The sequence below is a fragment of the Harmonia axyridis genome, chromosome 7 (genome assembly GCF_914767665.1).
Source record: "Harmonia axyridis chromosome 7, icHarAxyr1.1, whole genome shotgun sequence".
NCBI classification, from domain to species: Eukaryota; Metazoa; Arthropoda; class Insecta; order Coleoptera; family Coccinellidae; genus Harmonia; species Harmonia axyridis.
This window is the reverse complement of record NC_059507.1, coordinates 6,860,109-6,881,755: the sequence shown is the minus strand read 5'-3', so window position 1 is coordinate 6,881,755 and position 21,647 is coordinate 6,860,109. Positions and strand designations below refer to the sequence as shown.

The following is a 21,647-nucleotide window of genomic DNA, read 5'->3' as shown; positions in this document are numbered from 1 at the left end:
AAAGCAAACCTCACCAAACAAGCCTAAAAAAAAAATTCACTTTCAAAATCTCGGAAAATGCTTAGCGAAAAGAAATTTTGACCTTTCAAATCGAGGTCGTGACCGCAGCAAGCAGAATTACAATGCAGCGAAAAATAATCACGGGCAAGGTCGCGGTCGCCAGTTCATCAATCATTTCAAAAAACAATAACAAAATCAATAAAACAATAATAATATCTCTTCAATATGACTAATCCTTCTAGTAGATTAACCAAAATCCTTTTGGTTTTAGAAGAATATGACTTCACGGTTCATTATGTAAAATATTCAGAAAATTTTACAGCAGTTGCCTTATCGCGTATTAAAATAGATTCGGAAGAACGTCAAAATGAAGTAGGTTCTACATAACATGAGACGAATGCCTCCGATGGCAAAAGGATTGATCACCCTGTTGTTGTCGAAGTTTTAAAACGTCCAACAAAAAGTGTTGAGTTGATACCACTTTCAGAAAAGGAATTTCATAATTTGAAAAATCAACATTTAGAGGATTACAATGAGAATTAAATATATAATGTGAATTCACAAATTATTTTCATTAACCAGGACATCCGATCAGCGTACGACTTAGGTACATCGTTGAGGAAACTGGAAAAATTATGCGCAGAAAATAATATATTAGAATTTTACCTCATAAAGCTAGCTAGTAATAAAAAATTTTTTGAATATGTTGACAAATTATGAGAATGAAATTCTAGGAACATCCCTCAAGATTAAAAAAAAAAAAAAAAATGTAACGCGAATCGAAGACAGAGAATTAAGGCAAATATATTTCTATACTTCTTACGAATTAGTTTTCGGAAAACCTAGTAGATTTCCACAAAATTTAAACAGCCAAGTAGATCCAATCTACAATTTCGATAAGTATTCTCTTGAACTAAAATATAGGTTGCAAACGGCATGGAAAGATGCTAGAGAAAACTTGGTGAAGGCAAAATTGAAAAGAAAAGAGATTTTCGACAAAAAATGTAATGAAATAAACTATAAAGTAGGAGATAAGGTGCTCTTGAATAATAAGAACATTGACAATAAACTTGACCCCCTATTTAACGGTCCCTACGAAATAGTTGAAGTGCGAAACCCGAACATTATTGTGAAAACGGACAAGAACAAACTCAAAGAAGTACACAAGAACAGAGTGAAACCGTATTTCTCATAGCAAGTAATAATTACTAAACAGTGCTAGAATTAAGAGACTGATGTGAATATTTAATTAGGAAAATACTGTATTAATCCTTTTAGATGTAAGATCCATTGAGATTATGTAACCTATTATGTATATATAGATATTGAGCTATAAATAAGTCAAAAAAAAAAATATTTATATTTGTATAGAAAATTTTTTTCTCTCAAAGAGGGAAGGTGTAGTATGTATCAGTATGAAGAACCTGTATATTTTCATACTTGAGACGACAAGGTCCGTATAACCAAACACCATCTTAAAATATAAATATATTTACTATGTTTATCCTTGTCGATCGTGTTGTATTTATCAACTCGCAAGGTTGTTGTGAATATACAATATAAATAGTAAATATATTTATATCATGTCGCTAGATACATAAAGTAGTAAGAATGATCTAATTCATAGTAGTCTGTAATTCATTCATTTTGATGCTCACATTCTTGAATTACATCATGTGAGTTTTCATCTGTGATCAGTACAGTGTGCAGTAAGAAATAAATACCCTTTGATGAGTCTGGAGAGTATTCATTAACCATTCCTTCAACTGTATAACGATTGACCGAACCTACCCTAGCTGGGTACATCACACTATGTCTAGTGTCCAGAAGTTCCTACTCAATGACAAGTCGATCTGTTTGGTGGAAGAACGCTCAAAAGTATCATAACTTTCAAAATCTGGAAAAAGAATTTATCAATCATTCTTCAATACACAGATTCAATCAACATCAACTGTTGTTGTTCCTGCTGAAAGGAAAAGTACCTAGATTGATCGTTTTCCAATACACACTTGGCCTCTTTTTCCCTGTCTCTTCAGCAATTAAAGCATGAAATAAAATTCTCGCCTCCTCTGGTCCTTTTTATTGCGTCACTCCAGCCAAAAACGAGTTTCAGGTGAAGAACGCAATAAGGAAAAGACTATAATTTGCGTTCAAAGGCAATCTCGTGAATGATTGGGTTTGCGGGGCACGTAGGGGATGGAGAAAACTTCATAGCTGAAAACTTTTACGGTGCAAATGTGACAAACACGTTCACACTAGACAGCAGAGGGCTGGTGTTGGCCCTTTTGAAATCGCTAACAATTTCTTGGTCAGTATTGAAGTGTTTTCAGACGGAGTGCTGAATTGGTCCGAAGGATGGCCAATAAATGATCACATAGGCGCAGCACAGCCTTCTCCGAAAAAAAAAGTCGTTTTTGAGCGATGTCTGCACTTGGTAGGCTTGAGAGGCAACATATATGTATCGGAATCTTGAAGAGCCCAAAGTGTTGCTCGTGCTATGGGAAGCATTTAAATTAACCATTTTTGTACCAGTTTCTTGTATTGCTGAAACAATGTTTTTAAGGTAAAAATACTATGCAAAAGAAGCAATGGCTAGACAATTGTTATGGAGACTGTTTCATTGACAACATCGGTAAAAACGTTATATGCTGACTTTATTTATTTTTTTGTTTTGTTTTTAACTACATTTTTTATTCAATACAGAAAAATGCTCATTTCCTCTGAGGTTGGGTTCTCTGGTATCTACCAGGGAAGTTCCTCTGTGGGGGTGTTCTGATCCTCCTATCTTTCTTAGACCTATTTCTTACTACTTTGCTGTGGATGGCGCAAGACACACAGTAGTGCAACTTGGCATAAAGCTCTAATGATGAAGTGGGGTCCGAGGTTTTGGGATTTTTGATTTATTTGGAGATTTAATTCATTTTGTGTCCATTGTATAATTGAAATGAAGTCATAAATAGGGTGTCTCATTTAATTAGAGGAGACTTGGTATTTTTTGAATGGGACACACTCTGTATGACTTGATTACAACTATACAATGAACACAAAATGAATTGAATCTCGCCTAGTAAAATAAATCCATTATTTCAACATGAAAAACAAGGCTATAATAGGAACGATCCGATGTGGGTCAAATATGTACCAGTTAGTTCAATAACTTTTTGGCATCTTGAAGGTAATATCATTATGCCTCTCTCAGAGAATATCTCTTTCCTATTGGCAAAAATTTGTGAATGTCGATTTTCACAAGCCTCTGTTGAAGTGAGTTTTTCACCAGCAAAATTGTTCGCCATGGACAAGAACAGATGGTTATCACTTGGTGCTAGGTCCGGACTATAAGGTGGATGCATAAGAGCCTGCCAACCAAGCTCCCAGAGCTACTGGCGAGTCACTGTCGATGTGTGTGGCCTGGCATTGTCCTGATGGAACACAACTCTTATCCTATTGGCCAGAGCTGGCAGCTTCTAGGTGATTCTAGGTGCAGATTGCTTCCTTCAGACGGTTCAATTATTGACAGTACAGTTCCGAGTTAACAGTTGTTCCGGAGAGGAGCAGCTCATAGTGAATAATTATCTGCCAATCCCAGCAAAACCTTCCTGGCCGTCAATTCTAGCTTAGCCACCGTTTCCGTCGGCTCACTGCATTTTGACCACGACCGTTTCAGCTTGACGTTGTCGTACGTGATCCAATCTTCACCATCAGTCACCAACCTCTTCAAAAATGGGTCGATTTTGTTGCTATTCAGCTACGATTCGAAGATGGAAATTCGGGCCATGAGGTTTTTTGCGTTAACTCGTGGGGTACTCTTACATCGAGCTTCTTCTTGAGATCAACGTTATGCAAATGGTTTTTTGTGCAATCTTCAGCTGTTGACCTATCGAAACAGTGCTTACATGATGGTTGGACTCTACAATGTCCATGGTTTTATCGACATTTTCGACAATTAGCCTTCCAGTGCGTGATGCATCCTTGACATCGAAATTACCGAAAAGGAATCGAAAAAACCAAAATTACGGGTGCTTGGCTGTTATAGTATCATGACCGTAAACATTCTTCACATTTTTAACCACCTGGCTTGCATTTTCGTCTTATCAAAAAAAACTGTATCAGGTGTGTGAATAAGTCTTTCCCGTTTTTTTTTCAAATTTTGAGCTTTTATTGTGAAAAAATGGTTACAAATGAATTATTGAAAGTATTGGCCATCGCTATCTACAACTTTTCCCCATCTTTCTGGCAACATACGAATCCCGTTGCGAAAAAATTCGACCGGTTTGGCCTCTATCCAGTCATCCACCCATTTTTGGCTTCCTCGTAGGAATGGAAGTGCTGGTCAGCCAGGCCATGCGTCATCGATCTGAAGAGATGGTAATCAGACGGAACAATGTCTGGACTATACGGCGGGTGGGGTAGGACTTCCCATTTGAGCGTTTCTAAGTATGTTTTCACCGGCTGTGCAACATGTGGGCGAGCATTGTCATGTTGCAAAATAACTTTGTCGTGCCTGTCGGAGTATTGTGGCCGTTTTTCTCGCAGTGCGCTGCTCAAACGCATCAATTGTCGTCGATAGACCTCGCCTGTGATCCTTTCATTCGGTTTCAGAAGCTCATAGTAAACCACACCTAGCTGGTCCCACCATATACAGAGCATGAGCTTGGCGCCATGAATATTTGGCTTGGCCGTCGATGATGATGCATGGCCGGGTAGTCCCCATGATTTTCTTCGCTTCGGATTATCGTAACGGATCCACTTTTCATCGCCAGTCACGATACGATGCAGAAAACCCTTTCTTTTATGTCGCTGAAGCAGCTGTTCGCAAGAGAAAAAACGCCGTTCGACGTCTCTCAGCTTCAGTTCGTACGGCACCCAATTTCCTTGCTTTTGGATCATTCCCATGGCTTTCAAACGCTTGGAAATGGTTGTTCGGTCAACTCCCAATGCTTCAGCAAGTTCTTCTTGCGTTTGACACGAATCTTCATCAAGCAAAGTCGCCAATTCTTGATCTTCAAAGATTTGCGGCCGCCCGAAACGCTCCTTGTCGTCCACGTCGAAATCGCCACTTTTGAAGCGTCGAAACCATCCGCGAACACTTGAATCATCGACACAACCTTCTCCATAAGCTTCCTGAAGCAACCGATGCGCCTCGGCAGCAGATATCTTCAAATTGAACCAATTAAGTGAAACTTCCCGCAAATGACGTCGACTCGGCTCAAATTTCGACATTTTCACGATTTCAAAAATTTATGATGCGAAAAAATTTCAACTAATGTGTTAGTGTGGAATTTTCGACAGATGAATAAGCTTTGATTATGACATATCTAACCATTAAATACTCGCACAGTATTGGTGGCGCCATCTCTCACAAAAAACAGGAAAGACTTATTCACACACCTGATAGAATACAGCGTATTTTCTCTTTGCTAGAGTCCATCTTCGACGCGCGCTCAAACTAAACTGAATCAAGTAATCACTAAACTGTCGGAAAAGTTTTTGTAGTACGAAGTCTCATCTTTCTAACGCCATCTAGTCAAACTCGATCGGACTTATAAACGGCGAGATACAGATACCTGAAAAAAAATGGATTTTTTTTACTATACACCTAATACAAACTCACAACAGTTCCAGTCACCAAACCCTAAGCATTTTCCGACCGCCGCACGCCACTGACCCCATCTTCCGAAGACCTGTGTGAACCGAATCCGAAAACTAACAATCGCCATCTATTCCGTTAACCGGAAAGCAATAACACGATGGTCAACCCGAATGAGTGGCCCGGTTGATGCTGACTCATTCAGGGTGGTCAAATAAAGCCCCTCGCGTCCCGAAATGCCCCACCTAAGATATAAAATATGTAACGCCCATAGCATACTAATGCCGACCCAGGAGCCGAGCGTGGAGACTGGCCTTTTTGCGCCAGTACAAACAAATGTGTACAGGGCCAAATAAAGCAATCTCAATCTGCTCCTTGCGGAAATTATTCTGGAGTAATGGCCGAGGTCTGAATGGGCCCGTGGCCCGTAGCGAGCTCGAGGTATAAATGGGAAAACCCACGTGAAAAGTAGAGCGTCTTCGTCGCCATTTCCGCGTATACTTTTATCACTTCCCCAGGAGTTCTAGAGGGTGTTGCTTGAGCCGTTCCTGAGATTTGGGATGTCGTTAAGTCGCAGTTACTGTGTAGCTACGTTTTTGAGAGCTTGTTTCGGGGTTGTCATTGTGCAATTTTCGAATTTTTGGTCGAGAGGGAACACCTTCACGTGGCTACTCAGTTTGAAACGAAATTAGGGATATTTCTTTTTAGAAATCACCGATTTTTATAGGGTTTTCACATAATTTCCTTCCACAAAAATCTATATTGCGGAAAGAAAATTGCTTTTGATTTGCGAATGAAAAAAAATTGGTAACTTTTTATTTTCCACAAAAGAACTGACGATATGAAACGGGTGTTTTTTTTCGAGGTATATAACTTTAAGTTGGCATTACCGTTCAATATGGCGACCGATTTAACAGCTGTCAAGTAATTTATTCTCAGTTCGATTTGGCAATTCATCATGAATAGACTCACGCCTGAACAACGCTTGCAAATAGTGCAATTTTATTTCGAAAATAATGGTTCTGATTTTCATAGGCGAATTTTGTTTAGCGATGAAGCGCACTTCTGGTCGAATGGCTACGTCAACAAACAAAACTGCCGCATTTGGAGTGAAGCTAATCCTCAAGTGTATGTCGAAACACCGTTACATCCAGAAAAACTGACTGTTTGGTGCGCTTTATGGGCTGGTGGAATCATTGCTCCGTACTTCTTCAAAAACGATGATGGCCAGAACGTTACAGTCAATAGTGATCGGTATAGAGCCATGATTACTAGCTTTTTCATTCCTGAATTGAACAACCATGATGATCAGGAGCTGTGGTTCCAACAAGACGGCGCAACATGTCACACAGCTCGTGCCACAATCGACTTATTGAAAGACACGTTTGGTGACCGCCTAATTTCACGTTTTGGACCTGTGAATTGGCCTCCAAGATCTTGTGATTTAACACCGCCAGACTACTTTCTGTGGGGCTATGTAAAGTCATTGGTCTATGCGGATAAGCCCCAAACCCTTGACCATTTGGAAGACAACATTCGCCGATATACGGCCACAAATGTTGGAAAAAGTTATCGAAAATTGGACGTCCAGATTGGACTACATCCGAGCCAGCCGTGGCGGTCATATGCCAGAAATCATATTTGGAATGTAATACCACAAGATTATCTTGGGGATAAATAAAATTCATGTCAATCGAATAATCCATCGTTGTTTTATTGCAATTTAAAGTTCTATAGCTCTAAAAAATTTCCCTTTACAAATTTCGATATCACCTGAAAAATTTTTTGTCCATAAATTTTCGTCAAATTTTCTATACTTATTATAAAGATCCAGTTAGTAAGCTGTGATGAATGAATGAATTTATAAGTTTTGGTACTTATTTACCCAATCTCTAGCGAAGATAAATGAAACAGCAAAAAAGCGGGCTACAAGAAACACCCAGTATTTTGAAACGAAAGCGTTTGCGAGCCCATGTTCGAGAAACATCTTTTTTTTTCAAATTATGCAATAAATCTCTCATTTTTCTTAGTACCTCCAATTCAGGAAAACTCTGTATACTTCTTCACTGAATTTAAAACAAAAATTAGAAAATGAAATGATATTTCCTATCGAATTCTTTCACAAAATGAAACATACAAAAAGTGTATAGACAAATCAATGTATCAAATCGCTCAATCCTATTAGGAATGAAACCACCTGAACAATCATCGTCATGAAATAATAATAAATTTCTTTTGATTTCCATTATCTGAAACATAAATTCCACTTGGGTTGACAATTTAGTATGATCGATCCAGTCATTATTGGGATATCTATGTGCTTATATGTACTTATTTTCGGATTAACAATATTGAAACAAGCCGTCATATACGAACTGAAATCAGTCATTTATCCATTCATTCAGGAGAAAGTCACGTTAATATTGACAATGAAGGCGATGAATGACGTTTTTATGGATATCAGTTTGTCGTTAATATGATTTTTATTTTGAATTGTGATTAACACCAAAGATTGGGAGTACCATGCTTAAAAATTTTTGAGGCTTCACGTTCTTGCCTTGTACAGGGTGTCTAAAATTCGATGTTCAATGAAAGCATCCCGAGAAATATAACGCTTAGAGAGAAAAAAATCTTCAATGACCTCGCTGTAACTCAAGAACGAATCAAGATATCTATGATCTGCTCTTAGTTTCTCTCTTTTAATTCTCGAGATGCTTTCAGTGAGCGTCGAATTTGGGACAGCCTGTATGTACAGAGTACGGCAGTGTAAATTCCTTTCCTCAAATCTTCTTAGAACACTACACATCTCAAGGCAGCATCGAGTCTAAAGCGTACTGTTCTGCTTGAATTTGCTGTCAGTGAAGCAATTTTCCAAGAAGCTGGAAATTTTTATTCTTTATAGGTACCTCAGAGTAATAAACATAGAGAGAGGGAGCATATGTTATTTTCAGTAAGCGAATTTTATCCCCAACATGAACTATCAAATTTGACAAGAAGCGCGCGGAAATGAAAACTTAATATCAGTGAAACGATATTTCACTCAATTCGCGAGTTTCTCCACAAAGAATGCACGTCTTATGTCCTATAGTGAATCAACGTTTCATATTGACTTAAAATATATTTGAATAAATACCTAAATATATCACAAATTCAGAAAACAAACTTCAAGCGCGCCAAACGACGTGAAACCACCTATGACACTAGGAGAGCCAAAGTTGTCAAACCTTGGATTTCAGAAAGTAGATACAGAAAATAAAAAATATTCTGCTTATTATAAATTCGACAATTGTGAAAAATATCGGATTCGAATTTGCATATTTAATCAGGTATCTCTCAAATAAATATAATGCATTCAATATAATATACATTTATAACTATATAGTAAAATTGTGGAGTTGAAAATATATCACAATCCGACAAAGTAATCTAAACATGTTGGGGACATGTGAAAATTGTGTATACTTCCTCTATCTATGTTCATTACTCTATGTTCTATACTGAATATTTGTTATTAAATGTTCTCAATACCAATATGCCATACTTCTACTTCTTCAGAAGTTTAGAAGCTACATTCACATAATCTGTATCGTAGATAGCCTATTTTTCATCGACATTATCAATAGTAGTTTCGAAAAAATCCAGTTTGACCCATAAAAAAATATCTAGAACAGATTTTGTTGTTCAGCTGCGAAACTTCACAAACTCTCATGATCACAAAGGAAATCCAAATTAATTTCCATGAAGTTCGATTTTCAAATTGAATTAATTGACGTGCGATATTGGAGAAATCTATAATGTGGTTTGTTCGGATGCTGTACGTCAATGTCGATCGAGTACCACTTCTGCAGCAGAAGGACCTGTCAGAAACAAATACTGACATCGATTCAGAACAATAATCACCTTATCATGATGGAATTCTGATGGAGAGGTTTTGTATTGAAATTCATATATTGAATTCGTCCAATAGAATTGGAAAGAGGATTTATACATCGAAAGTAATCGTTTACATCGTGCGATCGACATACACATTTACATCCTATTTATCATGTACTACATCGAATATTTAAGAGGATTATTAGGCATTTGAGGACCAGATTGCAACGGACTATGCATTGAATTCAAAATAATGAACGCAAAAACTATCAGTTGTTGAAAAAACAAGTGAGCACCTATTTCAACTATGATAATCTGCTTGGAATTTTTGAGCGCTCGATCTTACATGCTCCGAATACATGCTTAAAAAACATAGGTTCCTATATATTGAAAAAAAACCACAAATTCTTTTCTATATATCTCTAAAACGGTATAACAAATTTCTATGTTGTGCTATGAGTCTCATACATATACATATAAAGCATGAAGATTACAGAAAAGAAACGTTTAAGAATTTTTCGGTTATCTCGAACAAAAACCAAGATATAGCGAGCTATTAGAATCAGTCATTTTCCAGAAACACCCTGTATCTCGAGAACCTAGCAAGATATTCACGGCCTGATATCTTATAATTTCAAAAAAAGAGTCCGGGGGTCCTTGAATTCCTTTTGTAATTCTCGAATTGCTCTAAGTGAGCATGAAATTCGATTTTGTTCGGGAGAAACCAGTATTCATTTCAATTTGAAAAATGTGACATTGTCGCTACCTATCCTCATTGGACTGAACTAATCGTAGCCATCTGTCTGCAGTTTCTCATACTAAATTATTTGGCTTAGTTTCGTATAGAATACTATATTAAATAGGTTCCTTCCATAGACCTATAATAACATTATTATAGGTCTATGGTTTCTTCATCTATAGATAGTGGACTGTAACTTTTAGTTCTCAGTTGTGTTTCTAGATGTCACTACTCATTCCGAAATATCGATTTGATTTTCAAATTTGTTAAATATTAATAGTAACGCAACATGTTAATATTATGTCTTAGTATTTACAGTAAGATTTTATTTGAGACAAATCTTAAAAAAAAATTATTATTGTTCTTGAACAAGGCTTTTCGAGGGCTCGTTCATTGGATATAATATATTCTCATGAAACTAGGCATGAATGTGGTTATTAGACAAATGAAATCAAGTTCGGCCTAGTGAAATCTGAGGTAGTGAGAATATTGAGTAATTTTTTCAATATTTTGCTTAAATTTTTATGGTTCTGTTGACGCGATGAACCTAATATAAAATTTATAATTGTTTTTATCCATATACCTACTAACATGCAACAAGCGTGGTCTCGTTTTTGATTGGCTAGCCTAAATATGGCGGCTTTTTGTTTACATTCTCCATTTACCTGATTTTTAAGATTTATTCAAAATGTAAGGCTTATTTTATTGAGTCACTGTAGTATTCTACAGTTGAATATATTCGTTCTATATACAATCAAATACTATAAGGTCGATTAATTTTGATTTTGACGTGTGTCAGTTCAGTTCAGTCAATTATATTCTTGAGTTCTATGGCTCTATGTCCCCATGCGCTATTTTTAGGTTCAATTTGAAAGAATTGTCACTGCTATGTTCAATTGAGTCCTAAGAATGGCGGATAGAACTTAAGAATTCAATTGACTGAACTGGCACACGTCAAATCCAAATTATTGGGCCTGATATTAATCGATTGTTTATAGAACCAATTTATTCAACTAAAGAATACCAGTGACTGAATAAAATGTGCTTTACATTTCAAATGAATCCCAAACATCAGGAAAACGGAGGATATAAACAAAAAGCCGCCATATTTAGGCTCAGCCAATCAAAAACGAGACCACGTTTGTCGCCACTGTGGTTTTAAGTTACTGTCATAGATAAGTAGATCACTGTATTGAATTTGACCATGTATGGACATCTACAAATTGGGTTCCGAACTAGAATTTCGTTCAAGAGATATTTAAAGATGGCGAAATTGAGTTGGATGAATTAGGAATAGATGGCGCATCAACTGGCAAAGAACCTTTTATTGAAAAATGTAAATAAAGAATAGGCTCAAGTTAATTCAGTAAATTTGTCGGAATGCAATAGTACCTAGTGGTGCAGAATCTTTCTGGTCTGACAAATCAAATCTTTATCTCTTAAATGGTGGTGTGAAAATGAAGATAAAACACTTATAGCTTATTGTGTTTCCCTATTATGTAGAAGTCGTTATGATTTGCATATTCTTGATTTTTGAGTACAAATAAACTTTCAAATGAAAAGCAAGTATTCAAATTTTTGCAGTTATTATTACCACACGACTCACCATATCATTCCTGGAGAATGTTGGCATCTCTTTGATTTGGTTTTAATGATAATTCTCCAAAATCTTTCAACAATTCTGGTCTCGTTTTCTTACAATTAAAAATTTTGAATCTTCAAGTGAGGTTTTCCTGGAATTTGAGATTTTAATTAAGATATAGGTAAGTTAATACAAAACCCATTCCTACTTACAATAAGGTGTTCCATTTAGTAAAATATTATCTGGTGCCGAAGGTCAGTAGATTCCTCCAAGAAGAGTGGCTGCATCTGATCTGAACGATTATATGCATTTCGAAGAAAACATTATTCTTCTTCAGCCTATTCTGATTCTAACTTGGTATCTTTTCTGCTTTTTGGATCATGCGGTGTTGAAGTTTCAAAGGAAACCTTTTTGAGGTGATTCTTCCCGGTATGATCCCGCCATAGTAGGTATTTCCTTCCACTTCAGTTTTCTTCTATCAAAATTCTTTCTATCAACTTTCGGCAAGACAAGAATCTCATTTTTCGCTAAGGACTTTTGAAGAAACTATCCTCCTCAGAAATCCCTGAAATAAATGGTCGAAATTATCATTAATACCAAATCTTCCTTTTTGAATTGCTCATTCATGTCATGTTCTAAATCAATCCTCATCTACATGCAGTTCCAGAAAGTTAAATTTCCCGTCTGTTATTTGGCTAAGTTCAACGGACCAATTTACTACAGGACAAGCAGACGAAACTCTGATGGTCCTCGGAACTAATTGTGAAGTAGCAAATTCAGCTAGTTGTGGGTAAAGCGCAAATTACTTGTTTCATGATCAAGTAAGCATTTATCCCAACTGTAATTATCAACGTTTGAACCCAATAATTAGTTCTCAGAACAATCAACCTCCTCTTTGGCCAGTCCTCATAGATCTCGAGTACTAATAAATGCCGAATATACTCAGGGGGAAAGAAGAGGTTGAATTAGTGGATTGAAAGTAACTTTTCGAGTTACTCTCCCAACAGATACTTTATCATTTCGTTACAATGTCTATAATTTTAGAATTTCGTGTAGGAATGGACTCAAACGATAATGTAATGTACAGGGTGGGCAAATTTCGATGTTTTAGTGCTACAATTTTTAATCCAGAGGAAATAGACAAAATCTGATACCCCATTCTCGTTCTTTCTTGCTGAGGAACTATTTTGGCCAACCTCTTTTGTTTCCGACTTATAGGCGAAAATTGGAAAAATGGCGATATCGAAAAACAATTGTATTTTCGCTAATACTCATGATAGAGCTCTGAAATCAAAACATTATACAGCCATTTTTCCACGTAGAATTAAGTTTCTTGCAAGTCTTTTCAACAGGCTTTTCAATTATCCCTCTGATGGACTTAATAACTCCATATTCTATTATTAAAATTTCCCATGAAAAAGTGGGAATCAGATCTTGAAACAATTTTCAAAAGAAATCAGCAGAAAACCTCTTTTTTCATTTTTGACTTCAAAGGGTTAAAGAGTGATCAATTCGTACAACCCTCAGAGTAATAAACATAGAGGGAGCATATGTCATTTTCAGTAAGCAAATTTTGTCCCCAACATGAACTATAAAATTTGACATGAAGCGCGCGGAAATCAGAACATATCACTCAATTCGCGAGTTTATCCACAAAGAACGCACTCCTTATGTCCCATAGTGAACCAACATTTCATATTAACTCAAATTATATTGAAATAAATACCTAAATATATCATAAATTCAGAAAACAAACTTCAAGCGCGCCAAACGACGTGTAACAACTGATGACACTAGGAGAGCAAAAGTTGCCAAAGCATGAATTTTATCAGGTAGATACAGAAGATAATAAAATATTCCGCTTACTATAAATTCGACAATTAGGAAGAATATCGGATTCCAAATATTTAGACTTCGAAGACTTAAAGAGAGTTCAATTCGTACAACCATCAGAGTAATAAACATGGATAGAGGCAGGGCCCCCGCAACCGCGCGTTCAACGTGTGCACCGCACGCGGGCGCCACTCTAAAAGAACGCCAAAATCTCTTATAGACCGCATGAAGAACCGATGGACCAAAGGTTTTCGAAAAAAATTCTTTCCAGTTTTTTTAATTTAATTCGATTTAATTTTTTTAAATTAAATTTTATGAAATGGTAAGTACCTTTTCAAGGTTCTTCTAAAATACTTTTTGAATATGATAATGGGAACTTTTTCGAAAGTGTCTCAGATGATTTCGTCTTTTGATCCTGTGATCGACATTAGTCGAGAGCAAAACTCAAGGGTCTGATAATGGGGCAAATATGTGCGGAAAACATATTGGTTCACAAAAACGCATACTCGATGCTAATCCTAGGGCATTTTTTGCGCCATGTGCTGTACACAACTTGAATTTAACTGAAAATGATTCTGCTAAGGTTTCAAATGAAACACTGGACTCTTTTGATATTGCACAAGAACTTTATATATATTACTCTTCATCCACAAAAAGATTGGAATGTTATAAAAAAGCATGATCCTCAGTTACATCTAAAACCCCTAAGTGATACTAGATGGTCAAGTAGAATTGATGCTAAAGTTTCATTTTATTCAAACATGTGATAGCCTTTTAGAAATAGCAGAAAATGATATTTTCAACATAGAAAGTAGACATAAGGCAAGTTCTTTTTTATTAAATATTCATTCTTTTAAATTTATTTGAGGTAGGTATAATAATTTGGTATGATGTTTCATTCCAGATTATTATTGTAAGCAAAATGATGCAAAGTGTAGCGATTGACATTAAAGTGTGCCAAAACTATTTGAAGAATTTAGTTGATCATTTCCAAAATTATAGGGATGATAATGTTCTCGAGGAAAAACTTGCGGGAGCTGGAAAACTAGCGGCTGTTCTTGAGATAGATCAAGGTTTTTCTCCATTATATACTGTAAGACGAAAATATAAACCAAAATTGTTCGATTATGAACACACGGATGAGGCACCTCATGATCCAAAAATCGCTTTTAAAATAAATCTCTTTTTGAAAATAATTGATCAAGCACTAAGTTACTTAAATAGTAGGTTTGATATGATATCTAATTAATTGTTTTATTTGTGATATTCTTAAATTGAATGACAAATATCTATTAAAATGCTCGCATGCTCTCCAACAAGAGCTAACTTATCAGGAAAAAAAGAGGCTGACGTGAAATAAAATTATTTATTCAACGAGATAAAAGCCCTAAGATTGTATTCATTATCTGAAGCATCAAATCCATCTGAAATTCTACAATATATTTTTGAAAATAATCTAACTTCTTCTCTACCGAATCTTAGTATTGCCTTAAGAATCCTTCTCACTTTACCTGTGTCTGTTGCTTCTGGTGAGAGATCATTCACTAAATTAAAAATAATTAAAAACTATTCGAAGTTTACCATGTCATAAGAAAGATTTTATGGTTTGGCAATCTTAGATATAGAGCAAGAGATACTCGATGAAATTGATTGATTGATAATATAAAAAAATTTGCAGCAGCCAAATCTAGAAAAACATCCATTCAATTTCTGGATTGATCCTTATTAAATGTTTATGCTTTTATGAATGATTTATAGCCACCACGAAGTTCTTAAGGCAATGAAGGTTGCTGATAGATTTCCATTCTACACTAAATTCTTAACGAAACTTATAAAAATTTTTCCCGATTATCCAGCAGTGCTTTTCTCCACCTCCCCCTTTAAGGGGCGCCAAAATATGTTCCGCACGCGTGCGTTGATGTCCCTTGCGGGGGGCCTGGATAGAGGGAGCATATGTCACTTTCAGTAAGCAAATTTTGTCCCCAACATGTAATATAAAATTTGACATGAAGCGCGCGGAAATGAAAATATATCAGTGATACGATATTTCACTCAATTCGCGAGTTTCTCCACACTTCTTATGTCCCATAGCGAATCAACGTTACATATCATCTCAAAATATATCGAAATAAATACCAAAATATATCAGAAATTCAGGCGCCAAACGACGTGAAACCACTGATGACACTAGGAGAGCAAAAGTTGCCAAACCTTGGATTTCTGCAGGTAGATACAGAAAATAATAAATATTCTGCTCATTTTAAATTCGACAATTAGGAAAAATATCGGATTCCATATATTCAAATTTGAATATTTAATCGGGAATCACTCAAATAAATATATTCCATTCAATATAATATATATTCATAACGATATAGTAAAATTGTGGATTCGAAAAAATATCACAATCCGACAACGTAATCTTACCATGTTGGGGACAAGTAAAAATTGCTCTATTTATGTTTATTACGCTATGGTACCAACCTACCCAAAATGAATCAGAACAAGACTCTGCTGAAGAACCTTCGTATTCAGCTCCAGGAAAGTCTAAACCTCCACCTGGAACAAGATTCAAGTAATGCATCACTATGAACGTTTCAATTTCCCTTATCTGTTTGACAAATTCACAACTTTACATTGATTCACGACCACTATTTATCGAAATAGAAATCCCCTCTGTCAGCTGTCAGTATTACGGCAAAATATATAATTTCACAGAGGGGGATGGTCTACGCTATGACCGCTGTATATTTTGATAAAAGGTTTTTGTGGTTACAAATGTTCCCAAGGATTCTGAGGGTCCTCCGAGTTTGCCACGTCTGTAGCGATAAACTTAACAATAAAATGAAGATAAATCCGGCCATTTCTTCTTCTCCTCCAGTATATTTACGTTCGCCGGCTTGGATCCAGGACCCTTTGTGTCTTTGATGGAGAACGAAGGAATTCCGCAGAATGAATCCGAAATGAAAATTCATAGTTTATTTTTGGATTTATTGAAGGCAGAATTTTCATGACAATAGGAGGAGAGTTCTCGATATTGGAAATGAAGCATGCGATTGAAGTCACAAATTCTCATATATCAGAAAGAAGAAGAAGAAAATAAAAGCATTGAGACGTAATCTACTATGATGTTAGCAAGATCAAAGGGTTCTACTTGATGAAGGTTATAATTAATATAAATATCTAATGGATACGGTATTATTTAAAACAGTCCAGAGTCAGGTTCACAGATGTAAGATGGCACAACCAGAGTTATGCCTTTTTTTATCACTTGCTCACCTCTGATCAAAAGCAACAATACTGCATTCCAAATGCAATTTGCAGCTGTTTGAGCGAAATAAACAGGAGTCAAACATTATGAGTCAAAGAAAGAGCCAGCTGAGTGGAGAGTAGCCAGTGAAAGATGGAAAGGTTGTGGCATCTGTATTTTAGGAAATGCATGATTATCAATCTTAATAGAGGTAAAACTTCAACAGTGAGTAATACATAACGTTGTTGAATCGATTGTGTACGGGATTTATAAAAAGTAAGGAGGTAGGTACTCACCTATATATCAATAACATGTTATCATAATTTTTCACGTATTCACAAATCGTTACCAATTGAAAGAACTTGTTCAACTGATGTACCTACTATTTTCAAGGTAGTTCTAAGTGAATTTAATAGGAATAAATATATTTCCTCAAGAAATGCATTCACATATGAAGTGATTAAATATTTCCATTTATCTATGATCCATTACAACATGAAGATTAAGCCAGTAGTCAAGTAGTAGATTTTTCAGGTAGGTAATAAATCCATACAGGCTGAATAAGATGCTTTACGAATATCTTGTGGTGTGGTAGTTTCTCCTCAGATTAATACCTACATTGCAGATTTTGTTTGCAAGAATAAGTATTAAAAAACAATTAAATGAACATAAAAATTTGACGAGTATTTGTTTTGACTCATTTATTGGTTGCTGTGGAAAATCATAGAATGACATAGAAATGAAAACTCTGATACATGGCTGTCATTACTCAGTTATAATTTCTGAAGAATTTTAAGTTCTCTACGAAAATATACCATGGTTTTCAAATGGAAGATTGGGTTAAAATGGATAAAATTGCATCAAAATGGATGGAATTGCATAATATGAAAAATATTCAAATGAAGACATAAGCAAGTATTGTATAACTGCTCAATACGAGTATAGAATCTGCAAGTAGACTGGCCCAAGGCAGAGGATACTGGCAAAGAACCTTAAGAAGAGTAGGTAGTTGATCAGCTTGATGACAACAGTTGATGACTTCAAATTGAACACGTTGAACGATGTTTGGACTATGAAAATGATGATAAGTAAGCGAGTTAGTAAGTAGATTAACTGATCTCATATGTAATTGAATGAATATGTAGGTACTTCCTCATCACACTATTGTAGAAAAGTAGATCTGTGGAAAATCAATTCATTGTACCATGCCATGTAAAACAAAATCCTGTGGAAATACCCCACTTTTAAATATATTTAATGGTTAGGTATTTTTTTTAATTTCATGTCAATTGGTACTCTGAAGTCTCCTGTCACGGATTCATCTATTATTATCTGTCGAATTTGTTCTGCCAATCACCATTTATAGAAATATTTCATAAATTTCAATGAAAATTTAGGGAATTATAGAAAATAATCTGAAATACTCGTACAGAAGGCTCATTTTAACACTCGTTCATTCGAAAAACTTTTTGAATTTTTAACTTATGGGAGAATACCTTCTGTGTTTGTATTATAAATAACTATTCCCATGCTAGTGTGAGAAATGGCTCGTTGACACGGTGCGAGAAACCACGTGCGTGAAGGCCTCGAATCGTATTCGCATTCGAGCTCGAACCGTGTATACCAACCACGCGCGTGGTCAGTGTCACCACGTGCGTGCTCGAACGGGTATTATGCAGGTTTATTAGTTGGCGTTCGAGATTCGTGGTAGGACGTTGTTGATTGCTAAATTAAACAGTGTTTTTTTAAATTATGGCAAAGTGGAGTGAACAACAAATGTCAAACTTTATTCATTTATATGAAACTCATTCAAAATCGCGACAAACGTCAGCTGGCTCTAGAGAATATCGTGGAAGAGAATTTTTTTCGTCTGCTCACCCACCTTCGCACCCATTCTCTTCTATTTGACACTTTTTTCTTCTTAGTTTTTATTTTTTTTGCTATTATTACAGCCAAAATTTCACTAACAACACACACACCTTGTAGTACCGAATTCATTCTTGCAACTGAAAGCTCGAATCGTGTCAACCAATTTCACGAATGTACTTTCGAGATGCGAGTCACGAATGCTCTTCACGCACGTGGTTTCACGCGTTCGAGCTCGCACCGTGTCAACGAGCCAAAAGTGGCACATTTCGAGACGAAACTAATGCGGAAAAGTACAGAGTGTCGACAAGAAACATTCACATTTTAGCAATCATAAAACAATAAGATTGTGTGTATAGTTTTTTATACTTTACTAAGAAAAAATGATGCCAGGAAGCTGAAGTCCTTCATCAATTTTCTATTTTCTCTAAGAAACTCCTCCATATTCAGTCCGGTGTCTCCTCAGTGATCAACGCCACCTTTGTATGTATCGCTGCTTTTAGTAACATTAAAGTTTCTTCATTATGTTGCCCGTAGTGCTTTCAAACCAATTCGTAATGATAGGTCGACTAGGGATTGCTCCAGCTGATGTTGAAATGCTCCTTGAGCTGCTACCATTGGGTCACCGTTTCTAACATACATATCGTATGTGTATCGAGTGTTACTCCCCCGACCACTGCTCTATTGTGACTGAAAACCAAAATGGCAGTTCTTTGGAAGGCGTATGAATGACCCCACCACGATGAAACAGACGATTTCTGAGTACCATCAAAAATGTACTAAAATGTTGTGGAAAAAATAAATTTTTAATTTTGTCCTAAAAAGAAAGAAAACTTACAAAATTAACAAACTTTGAGCTCGAAGAACCTCAACGGAAAATGATGCGTATTTCTAGCGCATCCCAAAAATTTTCCTCCTGCCAGCAATATCGGAATAAGGTCTTCACTAGAACCAACAATTCCGAGTTGACTTTTCAAAGGATTACAGAACTTCGAACCAGTATCTCGAATTGTTGGAAAGTAATAACGATAGGGGCCAAAGTAAAACTCACAGATTCTTTCCTACGGGGGCCTCGGCAAAGTTTCCTTATTATCGCGTTTTTCCGATAGTTGACAATCTACTCTTTTCATATCGACGAAGTCAACAGACCGAAACTTTCGTAATTAATTTTCGAACACCAACTCCGACATATTCTCAATTAATTTCCATGAAAGAAAATTTCAAAATTACAATCGCAGAATCTAATTAATCGGGAGAGCAGATTGTTGATAACGTATTTTTTTGCAGCTGCTGATGCCTGCTTGATATAACCAGATAATGATTGGGGAGGATCCATCGACACAAGAACTCGTTAATTGGAATACTTCAGAAAGGACGGATATCCGAAGATTTCTGAGCATCGGATAGTTCGAGTGTTTAATAATTCCGAAAGGAATTCAGGAATGCCTTTTTGATTATGGAAGGAATAACCAGTAGAAGGTAGGGTTTTTGCAGGTTCGTTTCCTGTGTCAGAGCGCTTTGAAATTCAATTATGACGTAAGTAATGGTTTCTAATTCTCAAAATTGAACTTTAGGAATCGTTCGAGGAAAAACATTTTTCATATGGTGTTGTAACAATTGTATATTGTGCAACAAGTGGGGAAAGTCCAACTTTTCTCGAGAGTGTTGAAGTTTGTGGCACGAGCCTGAAAGGCGAGTGCCGAAAAAACACGAGCGAGAAAAAGACTTTCTCCACATGTTGCGCACTATACTTTTCCTACAACTATAAATTCAATAATTCAAGTAAAGGACTTGATTCAAATCAAAATGGCCTTCCTTGACAGTATGTGCTAATTTATTGGGTTTCCATAGAAACGACTCAAAAGCCCAATTTCATTGGTCTACCAAGCGAGGTGTGGGCAAAGTGCCGTGAGAAATAATATTTCCCACAGTATGAGCAATACATAGTTTTGAAATTGAGTAGGCTATGAAGCATACGCTACTTTTGATAGCAGTTGTAGGAAAAACAGTTTTAACTATTCCGAAAATGTGCTTTTAGCTTATTTTTTCAACTAACGTGAAAATGATTCGTTTCGCATTGGAGTTTCAATATTCGATGATGAACCTGTGGGTTGTGGTCCTTATACTGTGACTAACTAGCAGTTCATGGTCAAGGACAAATTAGGGAAATAAAAGAACGGGATTAAAACACTTATTCAATTCATTTCCAACCCACTAAAAATGTGCGAAGAAGATGATATTTGGATCTAATCGTTTTTAAGGGTCGCTGGACACTTGGGTCGTTGCAGCTCGGTCGCAGGTACTTTTTCGCTGGTCTCGGGAACAGATGTGAAAATCTTTACTCTTCTCGTTGTCGGTGCAAGTGTTGTACATATGTTGTAGTTGTAGACTGGACTGAACTCAATTTGAATTATTCGCCCTGAAATTCTGAATTTTATGGGCATTCAGGCCGTTTTCCATTAGACCGTTAGCAAAGCCTTTCTGCAGATCTCTTAGGGGTGTGGCTCTGATCATTCCAAGTTTTTACACCGTTTTTAGCATTTTGGTTCGATATTTAACTAAACTCGAATATTTTCGAGGGAATTGATAGATTCCCTACAAACCTTTGCTGAATATGAAAATTTTCGTAATGACATCTGTATTCAAGATGAATATTGTTGAAGGAAAAAATAAGACAGATTTTTCATGATTCTGCCGAAATTACTGGCATTATTGTAAGTAGATTTTATATGAATATGTTTTGGAAGCTGATGAATTTGTTTTTATATCTGACTTTTATAGAGGGTGCAAGTAGTATTGAACATATCTGTTTTAAGAGATTTTTTTTTCTATTTTTTATTGAAGGCATCGACTACTGCGGTCATTAGCCTCTAACCTAACCATCACCAGACATATAGAACAGTAACTAGTTTCGAAT

General features: G+C 36.1%; 1 protein-coding gene and 1 long non-coding RNA gene across 3 annotated transcripts in view; one reads left to right on the top strand and one right to left on the bottom strand.

Moving 5' to 3' along the window:
- Positions 1 to 1,646: 1,646 nt before the first annotated feature.
- Positions 1,647 to 16,377, bottom strand: LOC123685093. Its single transcript, XR_006748256.1, has 5 exons — positions 16,103 to 16,377; positions 11,994 to 12,346; positions 11,806 to 11,932; positions 1,983 to 2,544; positions 1,647 to 1,897 (listed from the first exon to the last, which is right to left on the bottom strand). It is a non-coding gene; the product is annotated as an uncharacterized LOC123685093 (long non-coding RNA).
- Positions 16,378 to 17,610: 1,233 nt separating this feature from the next.
- LOC123685092 (leucine-rich repeat-containing protein 24-like) overlaps positions 17,611 to 21,647 on the top strand; it is a 135,304-nt gene continuing 131,267 nt past the window's right edge. Inside the window, exons 1-2 of one of the 2 annotated variants that reach the window (XM_045624673.1) lie at positions 17,611 to 17,952; positions 20,018 to 20,209. The gene's annotated coding sequence lies outside the window, so the exon portion shown is untranslated. Of the gene's footprint in view, positions 17,965 to 20,017; positions 20,210 to 21,647 lie in introns of both variants that reach the window. The other variant, XM_045624674.1, reaches the window with a different exon arrangement.